The sequence below is a fragment of the Oryctolagus cuniculus genome, chromosome 9 (genome assembly GCF_964237555.1).
Source record: "Oryctolagus cuniculus chromosome 9, mOryCun1.1, whole genome shotgun sequence".
Lineage (NCBI taxonomy): Eukaryota > Metazoa > Chordata > Mammalia > Lagomorpha > Leporidae > Oryctolagus > Oryctolagus cuniculus.
In genome coordinates this window covers 137,283,815-137,296,319 of record NC_091440.1, presented here as the reverse complement: position 1 = coordinate 137,296,319, position 12,505 = coordinate 137,283,815, and the positions used below count along the sequence as shown (strand labels likewise).

The 12,505-nt window shown below is 53.8% G+C and overlaps 1 long non-coding RNA gene across 1 annotated transcript in view; it reads left to right on the top strand.

Annotated features, from left to right (window-relative positions):
- LOC127492086 (uncharacterized) overlaps positions 1 to 12,505 on the top strand; it is a 58,883-nt gene that overhangs the window by 40,067 nt on the left and 6,311 nt on the right. The gene's annotated exons all lie outside the window — the stretch shown is intronic.

Genomic DNA, 12,505 nt, shown 5'->3' with positions numbered 1-12,505 from the left:
AGCCGTGGTGGCCGGCTTAACGTGAAGCCACAGCGTGTTTGTTGTCTGGGATTTACAGCCCAGTCGGACTCCGTCCGAAGTTGTACCTTTTTACGAACACCCCGGCCACTGTGGTTTGGAAACCGCCTTACTTTAGCAGCTGCAACACACGTTAGTGAGAAGCGTAAAGTGACCTCTTGAATTTGCTCCATAAACCTCTGTTCAGCTTGGCCCGGGGCTCCTGCCAGTCCTTCCTGTTCCTCCCAATTAAAGACGGATAACTGGAAACAGCAAGAAGATGTTAGAGAAATTCTCGCAGCTTCTTGCTTGGCTGCTTTTCAGTCCAGTGTGTCTTCCTGAATCCTGCTTGTCAAGCATTTGGGAGAGTAGGCTGGCAATTTATTTAATGGCCATTAGAAGCCATCTTGGCCCTTCCCAGGAAGGTCAAGGAGAGCCTGCTATTCAGATGCCTAATGTAACTGGACAAAGGAAATTGCTTTCCTCATTTTCCTTTGCCCTTCCTAATTGAACCCAATGTCAACTTTCCACTCAGTGTTCCCCGAACAACATTCATGCTCTAATGCAACCAGATTAGATCACTCTGCATCTGTCTGCTTTATTCCCTGGGATTGTACAGACTGTGGGTCCATGCTTATCCTTGGGACTCATTTCCATGTTAATTAGAAGGCAGGTTCCTGGAATTTCTCTTCCGAGTATGATAATCTTACTGCCAGCGTTGAGGAACAGCTGTGCACTGTTGGCTCGTGAGTGATGGCCTCTCAGAGGACTGGGTGGGGTGTACTTGCTAGACAGAAAATCGCACCTCCATTGCTTCTCCCAGAATTATCAGAGTGCAGGGAGGGCTTTGGAACTCAGTTTCCTGAGGTCCCTGCATCTGGGGGAGGGCGGGATGCACACTCACTCACATGCCTGTCTTCTGTCTCCCATGGTCACCTCTGCTCTCTGCTCATGCGTGCTTCAGAAAAAGATGGACTCTGTCCAGCTAAAAGGTGTACAAACCAAGGCAGCAAATCTGGAAAACAGACAGTCCCACTGTTGCTAATCTCTCTGATAGCTTTCTTTCCACACACAGAAAACAGATTTTTGTAAAATGCTTTTACTCTGAGCAGAGAGATACAGTACATCCCCAGATACTGTTTCACCAGCTGTCTTTCTAATTTAACCAGAAGGCTATTAGGTAACAAAGTAAAGCAGATTGTTCAGTTCAGGATGCAGCGCGCCCTGAAGGTTTACACACGGGATGAGTGAGAAGAACACAAAAATGAGTAAGACCTGATAGTTCTGCAAAAGCTACCATCCAAAGGAAAAGAAAGACCCAGTGAGCAGTACTTGCAGAACAGGCAGATTGGACAGTGACACAGGTGCCATGTGTTCCTCTCAGTAGCCTCCGAGGCAGGGACTGCTGCTCACCACAGTTTGAGGCTGAGATTTAAGTGCTGTGCCCCAAGCCACACAGCTGGTCAGCAGGAAACGTTCCAGGAAAAGCTTTCCTACCCAAGAGCTTCAATCCTCTCTTCTTCTTTTGGTCATAAAAATAAGCCATTTTTCAAATGTTTGCCTTTTCTTGTGTTCTCTTAATTTTATGCTCAAAATTGCAGTATGGTTGACTTTGTTTATCATGTCCAGTCTCAGGCCAAGACCCTGACCCCAGCAGCATCTACAAATTCTCAAAAGAGGCAGCACTCAGCCCCTGCGGACATGAGCAGCTCTGGGGAAGCCCCACCCAGGCTGGATGTCCCAGCAGCTGGTGAACATGATGTGGCTCTCGCTAGGGCAGTGAAGGTGTTGTGACTGTGTAACAGGTCTGGAATATACGTTAGAGGAGCAGTGGCACTGATTGGGTCTCTGGTGGTCCAGGTCCCTAACCCGCCCAGGTGTCTACCCAGGAGAGGAAAGTGGAGCCTGAAGAGAAGCGTACACACCCATGTTCATGACTGCCCTTCCCAGCAGCCACAGGTAGTCACAGCATGAATAGACAAAGCGGAGTATCGTTCAGGTGTAAGCAGAAAACCAGACACAGACAACATGGATAAACCTGACAACACTACGCCGAGTGACATAAGCCAGGCACGTGGGAACAAAGCTGTACGGTTCCAGTTCCTGGAGAAAGGAGATTGACGCTTACGAGGGGCTGGAACATGGCTAAGTGGGAAGTGAAAGGAGATTGACGCTTACAAGGGGCTGGAACATGGCTAAGTGGGAAGTTCTGGGTTTGTTATTCTGGAGTTTGTGTCTGGGATGATGAAAACCTTCTGAGACAGCCGGTGGTGATGCCCTTGAGTGGTGCATTTAAACACGGTGAACACGGGCAGCAGTCTGGCCTAGCGAGTGGGACGCCTGCATCCCGTAGTGCCTGGGCTGAGGTTGTGGCTCTGGCTCCTGACTCCAGATTCCTGCCAGCGTGCACCCTGGAAGGCAGTGGTCAGGGCTCAAGTAGTAGGATCCCAGCTACCCGCAGGGGAGACCTGAACTGAATCCCTGGCTCCCAGCTTCAGCCTGTCATGGGCGTTTGGGGAGTGAACTAGTAGATGGACGCTCTCTCTGTCTCTCAAATAAATAAGTAAATCATTTTCAAAAAGAGTTCCCATGGCTTTATGCTAGGGATGGTTCTCCAGGACTTTCCCTTTTGTCCTGTGTGGGAGGTATGACCTTGGCCCCCGTTAGGTGGCCACTTGCCCAGGAGCCCTTCTAGCTCAAGAACTGGACTCTTACTGCCTGGGCCCAGCAGTCTGGGGGCTCTCCTGAATTCCCCTCAGGTATTTTTAGGGCAAACAGTAGTTCTTTGCAGCGCACACGCAGTCACACAGCAGTGAAAACAGTGGGAGCAGACCTTTGTCTTTTAAGCTAGTGAGTCTGCGTTCATGCTGCTGTTCTCTGAACACTGCAGAGATGCTCAGCCATCCGCCTAGAAGGAACGTGGCTGCAGGTGTTCTGAGAGGCTGGAACGCTGGCCCCTGGGGAGACATCCAGATGGCTGCAGGAGATGAGTTTTCCTGGATGTGCTTTTTTGCTTTTTTTTTTTTTTTTTGACAGGCAGAGTTAGAGACAGAGAGGTCTTCCTTCCATTGGTTCACCCCCCAAATGGCTGCTATGGCCAGCACACTGTGCCGATCCAAAGCCAGGAGCCAGGTGCTTCTTCCTGGTCTCCCGTGCGGGTGCAGGGCCCAAGGACCTGGGCCATCCTCCACTGCCCTCCCGGGCCACAGCAGAGAGCTGGCCTGGAAGAGGAGCAGCCGGGACTAGAACCCGGCGCCCATATGGGATGTCGGTGCCGCAGGCGGAGGATTAACCACGTGAGCCACAGCGCCGGCATGGATGTGCTTCTTTATCATACACTGGTCTTACGTGGAAAAATGGCTTAGTTGACAGCAGCCATGAGGCATCTGCGGGTGAATAGCACCGAAGCCTAGGCTGAAGTTTGGCTACAGATGCGAGGCCATTTCTGACTGTTGTGACGTGGCCCCCCTGCTGTAGAGGCGGTAGGGTGCTGGGCTGTCTGTTGATGTAGGGGCTTGGGGTCCCTGTCGGGGATCACTCTACAATGTCAGGGTCTGTACTTAACCTGAGCACGCCAGTGACGTCCCCAGCATGTACTCACTATACCCTTCTCCCTACCCCAAACACAGACAAAACTGATGAAACTCAGATTTTTCTCCTGTGCTTGCTGTCCCCCCCCACCCCCACCCCCATCTTGATCAAAGACAGAGCAGCTCTCTGCCGGGTCTTCAAAGTTCAGGTCCTCTGCTCTCACAACTATCAGATCACAAACTGTGCTGCCAACCAGTGGCTCTCAGTTCATTAATTTCCTCTCAGCCTCCAGGACTGTGGTCGGGGCAGGCAGGTTCCCCCAAAGGGTGCAAGGCCTGCTGTTCTCAGCTGTGTCTCAGTGGCTCCCTGCTCTATGCAAAACACACAGGCTCCCTTCCCTTCTGGGGCCAGAATCTGGGCTTGTGCTTTAACTCAGGTTCTTATCCCCAAAGAAAGCTGCAAACAAGTCCACTTCATGTCCTGCCCCTGAGGGGTATGGGGCTGTCACCTTCCCTGTGGACGGTGAGAAGCAGAGTGATCTTCAGTACCTGTGAACCCAACAAACTCCCAGGAGCGATCTTCAGTACCTGTGAACCCAACATGTGAACCCAACAAACTCCCAGGAGCGATCTTCAGTACCTGTGAACCCAACAAACTCCCAGGAGCAGCCCCATTCGGAGGCACCCTCGCTGTCAGCACAGAAAGCCTCGGGTCACTGGCTGCATTCTCGCCGTTACCAGCTCTGTTAGCATGGCTTTGACAGAAACGCAGGGCTCGAAACATGCACGGAGAATTGAGACCAGAGGAGGCGAGAGCTGGCATCCAGAGCTGCAAGACTGGGGTGGCTGCTCCGGGGCCCAGGTGGGGCCGGGGAGGACTGCTCTCCAGCACGGCCGGCATTGTTTCTGGTTTAAACTCCGTTCAGATGAAGCCTCGGGAACATCTGGGAGACCTGGAAGCACAGGGAGGTGGCTGTCTGTTCTCCACGATGGGTGCTTCTGAGAATGAGGCACCTGTGTCGCGGGTCTGCTGAGTCCTACTGCGTGCAGCCAGCCCTGGCGGCTCGGAGGTGCCGCCCTCGGGCCGGCGAGGGAAAGGGTGGCTGTGCTGGCACAGGGTGCTGCTGCTTACCCTGTGTTGATAAAACGCACCAGTATAATGCCAAGTGAAACGGTGAAGGTGTGCAGCGAGTCAGGCAGGTGCCGTGACAGAATCCGCTGAGGGTGGACGCGGCCCTAGGGCCTTGACCCCGCGCACACAGTTTGGTCATATCCTCCCTGCATGGCACAATTGTCACATGGAAAATCATTCAGTGGACATGAAATGAAGAGTGGGGCAGACAGGCTCAAGGGGGCCTTCCAGCTGTGTGTGGCCCTGCCCCGTGAGTGTGGGTGGCACCTGGGACTTGCTGCTAACCCTGTGATGGCCCAGGTGACAGGACGGGTTGTGGCACATCAAAGCCATGTCCTTCCTTGCTCAGAGACCCTCTGGGGGGCCCACGTGGCAGGAAGCCAAGGGCAGCCTCTGGCCAGTGCAGCACGAGGCTGACCTCTGCCTCCATCATGGTCACCCGGGCCAGCACCCGACTGCCCTAGTGAGCCAGTAGCCGAGGGTGCTGAGGTGGCAGCTGCAAGGATGGGAGGGCTCCACGGGTGCTTGTGAGCAGTGGCCAGGAGAGGGCAGTGTGTCACAGACCCGGGTTTATCATCAGCCCAGCAAAAACCCAGTTGAAGTAGAATGTGAGACAGGAAAAATGGGTTAAAGTTTTGAAAATATATTAGTATGTTTTTGAAAGAGAGGAAAACGTACCCACAAAGTGGTCTGTCATGGATGAATATCGCAACCTTCTGCAAATTTATTGATGGCTTCATCAAAACTGATCCTTTCTGTGTGTTTTGTCTGACGCAGTGTGGCTGTGTGTTTTCTCTGCCCTGCTTAGGAAAGTGTCCCTTGAGAGGGCCTGCGACACCCCCAAAGCAAACTCGAATGACTCCCAGGGACAGCAAACCACAGAGCTCACGGTTCTCAGAACTAACTTCACAACAGAGTGCCTCTTTGATTCCCAAAGCTCAGTGAATTTTTAGAATCATAGAAGGCTGTGCAGATGTACAGAGCTCAGGAGCCATGGTCCCCGTGATCAGAGCTTGGGGGCAGCCGTGGTCCTTGTGGTCAGAGCTTGGGGGCAGCTGTGGTCCTTGGGGGCAGAGCTCAGAGACAGCCGTGGTCCTTGGAGTCAGAGGTCGGGGGCAGCAGTGGTCCTCATGGTCAAAGCTTGGGGGCAGCCATGGTCCTCATGGGCAGAACTTGGGAGCAGCCATGGTCCTCATGGTCAGAGCTCGGGGCACCTGTGGTCATGGTGGTCAGAGCTTGGGGCAGCTGTGGTCCTCGTGGTCAGAGCTTGGGAGCAGCCATGGTCCTCATGGTCAGAGCTCAGGGCACCTGTGGTCATGGTGGTCAGAGCTTGGGGGCAGCTGTGGTCCTTGGGGGCAGAGCTCAGAGGCAGCCGTGGTCCTTGGAGTCAGAGGTCAGGGCAGCTCATGGGCAGAGCTGGGGGGCAGCCATGTTCCTCATGGTCAGAGCTTGGGGCAGCCGTGGTCATGGTGGTCAGAGCTTGGGGCAGCTCTGGTCATTGTGGTCAGAGCTCGGGGGCAGCCGTGATCCTCATGGTCAGAGCTCGGGGGCAGCGGTGGTCCTTGTGGTCAGAGCTTGGGGGCAGCCATGGTCCTTGTGGTCAGAGCTCAAGGGCAGCCGTGGTCCTCGTGGTCAGAGCTTGAGGGCAGCTGTGGTCCTTGTGGTCAGAGCTTGGGGGCAGCCATGGTCCTTGTGGTCAGAGCTTGAGGGCAGCTGTGGTCCTTATGGGCAGAGCTCGGGGGCAGCAGTGGTCCTTGTGAACAGAGCTTGAGGGAAGCTGTGGTCCTTGTGGTCAGAGCTTGGGGCAGCCGTGGTCCTTGTGGTCAGAGCTTGGGGGCAGCCATGGTCCTTGTGGTCAGAGCTTGAGGGCAGCTGTGGTCCTTATGGGCAGAGCTCGGGGGCAGCAGTGGTCCTTGTGAACAGAGCTTGAGGGCAGCTGTGGTCCTTGTGGTCAGAGCTTGGGGCAGCCGTGGTCCTCATGGTCAGAGCTTGGGGCAGCCATGGTCCGTGTGGTAGAGTGCAGGGGCAGCCATGGTCATGGTGGTCAGAGCTTGGGGGCAGCCATGGTCCTTATGGGCAGAGCTCGGGGGCAGCAGTGGTCCTTGTGAACAGAGCTTGAGGGCAGCTGTGGTCCTCGTGGTCAGAGGTCAAGGGCAGCCGTGGTCATAGTGGTCAGAGCTTGGGGCAGCCGTGGTCCGTGTGGTAGAGTGCAGGGGCAGCCTTGGTCATTGTGTTCCGAGCTCAGGCATGTACTCATTGTGTAGAATGCCAGACACACTTCGCCATGTTTGGTGTGCGGCCGAGATGTACCCAGTGCTCTGGGAAGGGACTGGAGAGTGGTCAAGCCTGAGGGGTGGGCAGTGCTACTGCTCTGGACGGACACTCCAGTGCCAGCAGAGGCTGGAGCCACTGCAGGGCCACTGGATCTGATGGGGTAGAGCCGGGAAGTGGTGGAAGCAGGAACCCTGCAGCCCGGGCTGGTGAGGCAGGCTCTGGCCTGGCCAGGAAACCTGGGTGTCCTCGTTTTCCCACTGCGGAACCTGAGGCCCCTCAAGTGCCTATCAGGCTACTGTGCTCACTCAGTTACATGGGAAGCATGTGTGGGAGTGCTCTGTGTGGGGGTGGGGGGGTCTGCTCCTGCTGCTGCCGTTCCCGCCTGTCAGGTTCAGTGCCTGGCTCATGTCAGCAGAAAGGCACCCATTTGCAGTATCTTTGCATGCACCAAGGGGTTTTCAGAAGGAAACTGCAGACCCAGAGAAAAGTCTCAAAGCTTGCTCACTGTTTCCACGGAGAGACGGTACCCTGGAGCATGGGGGAGGTAGAGGGATGGCCCTCTGGGTGGAACGGGCCCGCTGGCCCTGGTAAGATCCTGCCTTTCTGGTCCTGGAGTCTCCCTTTGGGGTGGGAGGGGCGGTCAGGGAGCCTGTTGCTCCTGCTCCTTGCCGACCGCTGCGCGTTTGGGCGGTCGCTTCCGAGCCGCTTCCCTGCTGGGAGGCCGAGGTTGCAGCTCAGAAGGGAGGAAGCGGAGGCGTCTCAGCTGGGCGCCCGCGTCCCAGTCCTCTCCCGAGGGTTTCAGCAGGCGTGTTGCCACCCCAGGATGGCGGCAGAAGACGAGCTTCCTGTGACAGTCTGCTGAACACAATTACATGGTTCAGCCTAATAGAGGGGAACTGAAACTCGAGGTCATTGTTTCCACGTCTAAGATTAGAGCACATCTGTGACATGACTGCATCACCCAGGGGCGGAGCACGAGGCCCGCGTGCACCTGGCCACTTCCACGCCCCTGCCAGGCCTGCCTCTCGCTGTCTGGGAACCTGCTCCTACAGGTGTTTGGGAAAACTCCCCCACCTGGGGAAGGTGTGGGCTGCCTCTGTCCTTCTCTTTGTTGGGTCAGAGGGTGTCTCCTTGGCTGGGAGTCACACTCCTTTTATCAGGCGTGTCGGGGGCGGGGAAGTGGTGTGGGTGCTCATTTCTGCTCCCCACGCAGCTCTCTGGGGCTGTCGGCTTCCAGCAGACCTGAGTGTGAAGCCGGCGTGCCGCTCGCCTGTTGGTGCCTCGTTGCTGGTTCTGCTTTCTTGTGGCACTCACTGGTGGCAGGAGAGACCGGGCGAGCTGTTTCAGCGCAGTGCAGAGCAGGCCTGCGTGTGTCGTCTCTGGGGAAGCCACGTACACAGGGCTCCTCCAGGGGCCGTGTGGACGTGCGAGGGGAACTCGGCAGGGCCTTAGCTGATAGAAATCTGCTGTGAGGCCGAGTCTGCGTGAGCTCCTGCCTTAAGAAGCGTTTGGAATACTTGGTTGACAGCTTATTTGTGTGAAAGATTCGGGACAATGTGAATTACTCCTCGTGAGACTGAGTGACTACGCATCATGGGACCGAAATGCAGCATTACTATGTTTAAAGCAAGCACTTCTTCTGATGTTACTGACAATAGTTCTTACTCTCAACACAGTAGAATCTTGGCTGGAACGGTAACTAAGTTCATGGCACACAAGTGAGATTTCTGAATTAATAAAACCAGACCCTTAATGTCAGAGCTTTAACCGCGTGTTTTACAGTGTGTCGCTGTTGACCCCGTTGTCTGCTGTCACAGACCCTACCCCGAGCATTTTCCTGGTGAGCCACTTGCGGATCTGAACATCACCCTTGCACAGCGCTCTCGGAGCTGCTGCCCTCAGCAGCTGGAGACTCACCGTTCCAGGTGGCCATGCTTTGAAGTTCTGAATGTCTTCGTTAAAATGTCCTTGTGCTCTGTCTAGCAGCGGAGGGAAACAGGCTTTTTAGAGACAAGTGGGACAGCAGTTCCATGGGTGCCCCTGGTGGTCACTTGACACCAGTGTCCTCAGTGGGGCACAGGCCCTGGCCTCCCTCCTGACTGCTGACAGGCTGTTCCTTCACAGGGGACGAAGCTAGGGAGGGGAGGATTCTGTCTGACCCTGTGGGGAGACAGTGAGAGGTAGCCACGGGTCCTGTGACCCCTGCTCTCATCCGCTGAGTGCCAGTGACGTAGCAGACGCTCAGTGTGTCTTGGCTGAGCTGAGCTGCAGGGATCTTTTTCAACAAAGCAGAGAACATGTGATACATGCATGCACACCCAGCTCCTGTTGTGTGTTAAGCTGCGTCCTCGTGCTCAACAAATTTCACCCTCACCGCCTGTGAGACAGGTACTGTTGTTCTCGTTTACAAACAAGTAAGAGAGTGTTAGTCGTTTGCTCATGATCACATACACTGTAAGTGGCAGAAATGAAATTCAGACTAGGAAAGGTTCATGCTTTTACCACAAATCTATACCAATTCGATTTTTATGTATAAAAGTTAATAGATTTACATACAAAACATCTGAGGACTGTTGATGGAAAAAGTCGTTCTGTGATGGTGGTAGAGTTTGAGTGGGCTTTCTCCTCCATTTTTTGATCAAGTGAGTTTTCTAATTGTGTAATTTTTGAATGAAAAGTTTATCTTCTGTTCTGGGGAGACAGAATAGGATGTATCCAGTATCTCCCCTAAATGCAGCTATAAACCCTGCAGAGGGGCAGGTGCACTACCTGGTGGCCTGCAAAGGAAGCTGTGGAGGGGAATTGAGAGGGAGGCTGAGTGCCACACACAGGGGTCTCCCTGGGCTCAGCAAGCCCACCTCTGGCGGGGAGAGGCTGAAAGACCGGGCTTCCTGGGATCCTGCAGCTCCACTCAGAGGGGGTGGCGGTAGGGGCTTCTGATGCTCTCAGAGAGTTTTTTCCTTTTGTCCTGAGGTACACACAGATTCTGTAACAGTGGCAGGGACACGGAGCTAACACTGAGGGAAGGGGAACTTTCTCTCCATTTCAAGGAGCTGAGGCTTAAAGGGAGATGGGGGCAAACCCCTCTTGTTTCCCCGTTTTCTCCTTCCCAGCACTCCCATATGTAGTGAGTGCAGGTGCAGTTCTGGGGGGGTGGTCAGAGAAGAGCAGAGGAGTCCAGACTCCAGGTTCTGACCCCGGACTGAAGCACAGAGGCCAAGGTGCGCACGGTGGCAGGAGATGGCAGAGCCGTTAGCTTTAGCCACAACACTATCCTAGTGGACACACAGGGTGCCCTCAAACGTGAATCTGACCCTAAGCACCACACCAAAGGCTCTGAGAGCTGAACAGAGTCACCAAGGCCATGCTGCACACAGGCTGACGACAGCACACATATGTCTGACAGCACATGTATATATGACAGAACCCACGTGTGCCTGATGGCACATACATGTATGACAGCACACATGTAAGAGCACATGTCTGACAGCACACGTATGTATGACAGTGCACGTATATGACAGAGCCCGCATGTGCCTGATAGCACACACATGTGTGATAGCTCACATGTATACAGAGCACACATGTATGCCAGAGTACACGTATGACAGCACACACATGTCTGACAGCACACATATGTCTGACAGCACACAGGGTGACTGGCAGAACACACAGGAGTGTGTAACAACACAGCAGAGACTTTGTAAAGAGAACTTATCCTGAATGCATAGATCTTGCAGCCCTGAACATGCAGGTCAGTCGTGTGCTGGAAGAAAACCTCAAAAGTATAGGATTTAAAAAGACCACAGTCCCGGTGCTAGTGTGGTGCAGCCAGTTAAACCGCCACCTGCAATTCCAGTATGCCCTATGTACTCCAGGTTAAGTCCTTACTGCTCCACTTCCAATCTAGCTCCCTGCTAATATGCCTGGGAAAGCAGTGGAAGATGGCCCAAGTGCTTGGGCCCCTGCACCCATGTAGGAGACCTGGATGAAGCTCCTGGCTTGGTCTGGCTCAGCCTTTACCATTCTGGGCATTTGGGGAGTGAACTGGTGGATGGAAGACGTCTCTCACTCTATATCTGTAGCTCTGCCTGTCAAACAAGTAAAATAAATCTTAAAAAATAAGAAGACCACAGTCCCATAGCTAAATTTCAGAAGGCTAAGTATAAAATCCAAAATACTCAGTATAGGAAGAACCAGAAAAATTCCATCTCATACTAGAAAAATCACCAATGGATGTCTTAGCCAAGAAGACACACGTTAGAATTTTCTCCCAAAGACATGAGAGCAGATGTTTTGAAATACTTTAAAAGTTAGAGCCAAATGCTCTTGAACAGGAAAGAACAATAGGAAACCTTACCAAATAAATATGGTACCAAAAAGAGCCAAATGGAACGTCTAGAACTGGGAAATACAGTGGCTGGGGGAAGGTTCCACTGATGGCCTTCCTGGCAGCACCGACAGTGCAGCAGTGCCAGTGTCTTGAGGGAGATCGTGGGAATGGCCCTCTCGGAGCAGACAGTCTCCCCCAAGACGACACAAGAAGAGCTAACTTTGTGTTACCAGAATTCCAGAGGAAAAGAGAAGAATGCAGTGCAAAAAAATTTAAATACTTAATGGCTACAAACTTGCAAACTTAGCAGAACATCAGCCTACAGAGGCAGAAGCTCAGAGAATCCCATGCAGGACAAATGCACAGAAATCTCACCCAGACACGGTTCATGGACTGCTGACGAGTAATGGCAGGGAAGCAGAGGCCGGAGGCCCTGGATGTGCACAGCAACAGAGATTTCCTTTATTTAAAATTATTTGTTTATTTATTTAAAAAAAGTTTTTTTGACAGGCAAAGTTAGAGAGAGAGAAAGGTCTTCCTTTTTCCATTGGTTCACCCCCCAAGTGGCCACTACGGCCGGTGCACTGCCCTGATCCAAAGCCAGGAGCCAGGTGCTTCTCCTGGTCTCCCATGGGGTGCAGGGCCCAAGCACTTGGGCCATCCTCCACTGCACTCCCTGGCCACAGCAGAGAGCTGGACTGGAAGAGGAGCAACCGGGACTAGAACCCGGGGTACCAGCACCGCAGGTGGAGGATTAGCCTAGTGAGCCGCGGCGCCAGCGAGCAACAGAGATTTCGATGATTGGTGAATTTTCTTCTGAAGCGTGGATGCCATAAGGCTGTCGCACATCTTTGATACGCTGAGAAGATGAGTCCTAGAATTCTACATTCTACATAAAGAGGAATTAGACTGCAGAAGTGGGGAGGGCAATCTTGGGAGAAAGAAGACCCATGAGTTGTGTTTGCTAGCACACCCACTGTGTGACAGTCAGTCTGAGCACAGCTGCAGGCATGACCCCGGGTCCCAGTGTGGTGTCCCCCAGAGTGAGTCAGAAGAACCGCGTGCACACCGTGGTGGGACGGTGTGGCCGGGGCTGCGCTGCTCTTCACGCGCACACCTGAGCAGCCTGGGCAGCGGAGCGCCATCCCTGCCGTGTGGCTCGAGGCGGCCGAGTCAGGGCGCGTTTGTTCCAGGTTTCACTTAGGATTTGCAGAGCGATGTGCGAGAGGGAGACACACG